This window comes from Phaethon aethereus (assembly GCF_964289735.1).
Source record: "Phaethon aethereus genome assembly, chromosome: 3".
NCBI classification, from domain to species: Eukaryota; Metazoa; Chordata; class Aves; order Phaethontiformes; family Phaethontidae; genus Phaethon; species Phaethon aethereus.
In genome coordinates this window covers 119,435,419-119,438,200 of record NC_138576.1, presented here as the reverse complement: position 1 = coordinate 119,438,200, position 2,782 = coordinate 119,435,419, and positions in this window count along the sequence as shown.

Genomic DNA, 2,782 nt, shown 5'->3' with positions numbered 1-2,782 from the left:
AACCACAGGAGAATGAGTCTAAGAATGGTGACGCTGGATCATGTCCACCTGTGGTACTGGCCAGAGCAAATGTCCAGGGAAGAGTATAGGAACAGAGCAAGCACGTATGAAACCTTTCTGCCCCTCCTACTGTCGCTGCAACCTCTCGCCACTTCCAGCTGAGGGCATTGCCTCTTCAGGCAGTAACAGGGCTGCCCAGAAAAGACAAAGCAGAGGTGGTTTCGCTAACCGATTTGGTACTTTGGCTGGCTCCATATTTCTGTTATGTCCAAAGGACACAGTACTGTTTGTCACATCCCTGCAGGGGAAGCCCTGGATTTGGCCATAGTCTGTTTTCAACACAAAAGCCATCCTGATTGCAAGAGCCATCCCCAGAAGGGTTTAAAGTCCTTTGCAATTACTGAATTTTCAGTAATCAGTGATGATTTTCAGCTTCCTTGAGACATCCATATACTGGGTGTCCAAGTATTTGGGGTTCTGGTGCATTCAGATTTTTCAAAGAAATACGTACTACTTGTGTAAAACAAAAAAGAAAAAAGAAAAAAGGTTTTGTTGAATATTTTTTCAAACCTCCAACATTTTTCAAAACACCTCGTATTTGTTGACTTTCATTGTCAGCTACAAAGTGCGCTTTCGGTTTCCTGAGTTGAAAAGAGTTGGGATGATTCTAATGGGAGGAAATGCAAAGTTTCAGTGGGTCTTGATCTGCTAAAAATGAAATAATAAATACTGGGCAAAGGATGTCCCTAGAGAATTGTGTTTGTCTCCTTCCATTTTGAAGATGAGCCAAGGAATGACCAAATTTTGTGGACATGGTTATAAACAACCTGGTTAAAAAGAAACTCCACCTGCAGTTTCTCAGTGGGCTGACTAATCCTTTCCTACTTCGATTGTTTGCACAGCCCTGCTGCACACGATTAAACAGCCAGTAATGACGCACTCACTGTGTTTCCCCTCAGAGGTAACCACATCTCATTCTGAGTGTCTTTTTGCAAAATTCATTGTGTCCCTTTACCAAGAAGGATGCTTTGCAAATGAAGGCTGCTGTTGCTGCTATGAAATTGGAGCCGCTTCTTCCTAGTGCCGTGAACATAAACATCAGCAACTGGCTATCTTTACAAGAGAGCTTCCTCTGAAGCAAGAGAGGAGAAAGAAAAAGGAATACTTAGCATTACTTTATATCAAAGCTAATTGTAAATATATATTGCTGAATTAACAGTGTGGAGACTGACCATATGCAATTATCTTGCTAAAGTAGCCAAGTGAAAGCATCACAAGTCCAGGGAAATCTTGGCATATGCACAGCCATAATTTTGTAACTATTTGCTGTCCAAAAAGCCAAGATAAATCAACAGGATCTTTGCAATGAGTTTGCTGGACTTTGTTCAGGTTTGGGGTGCAAATTCAGGAAGTATGTTGTAAAAGAAAAAAGGTGGAGTCAGAATCCAGAAGCACTTGGCTCGGCCTCAAGCAAAGGTTACCATCTGCCACCAAGCATTACCCTGGCCCAGCACCACCCAGAATTACTAAATGTAAGCTGCTGCCGGAAGGACATTTATAGCAGGACCAAGCTCCTAGCAGGAACAGGTATGCAGCTATGCAGCTATCCCAACACACAGAGATCACTGAACTACTACACAGGGTTATAAACTCACCTCTTCCCCTTTCAAGCCAACACTCACACTTGCCTGTTGTCAGTTCCCACATGATGTGTGTTCAGATTTTTTCCTCTCCTGTTCAATTTTGCTGGAAGAGGGATATGACTTAACCTGTTTGGATTGATCCATTAAATAAACATGAGCAGGACATTGCGTGCTAGCAAAGGAGCATGCGTGTTTTCATGAAGGGAACTGACTTCTTGATTCCTTGATGTTGTCACAGGCAAGCCTCTTTTCAGACATATTTATGCTGGAACAGACTCTACATTTTTTTCAACCCCAGAGGGATTACTTTAACAAAATTTGTGTTTCCTTGGATTTTTTCCTTAACAGTTTGGTTAGAAGAAAGGAGAAAACAGGTTCTTGTTCTGCATGAAGATCTCCTATGTTTGGTTCCAGAGTTTGGGAGTTACTCACCAAAAGGCACGAAAGCTGCTATGAGCTGCAATACAGTGGGGGAATGGAACAAGGGTTGGAACCCTATAAGCTATTAATTCAGATATGAGGAAAAAAAAAAGAAAAAAGAAAAAGCTAATGTTCAGGATATATTCAATCTTTTTAAAGGATCGGAGAACAGGAGAGGAAGGGAAGGGGAGTGGGAGAAAAATGTTGCTTCATATTGTGTCTGTAATGGTCAGTAAGTGTTTCCAGGCCAGAAACTAAAATTTAAGGAACATTTTCACCCCACTCTGGAGTTTCTAGACTGCATCTCCCTCTGAACAGCAGCACAATAAGCTTACTAATTTTTCCCTACAATAAGCACATACTGGTTTGTCTACTTCCCCATCTCCAACACATATGAGCCTTTAGTAACAGAAGTCTTGTTAAACCAGAAGTCGTAATGGCATTTTCACATACATGTATATGTGTGTGCATGTGCAACGCATATACATGTATACATATGAATTATCAAAATACTATTATAAAGCCAGTGTTCTTTCTCAACATCCTTTCTCTGCCCACCCCACCTCCCTCCCCTTCCCCAGGCCAGCGTATTTAAAAACAGACTGGAACCGAAAACTTTTTCAAGAGCCATCCAGCCCTTGTTAGCACTGCAAAGGTCTAGGTGCGTTAACAAGTCCCTGGTCCACCTCTAGGACGCGTGTTGACGAATGGTGTCTAGT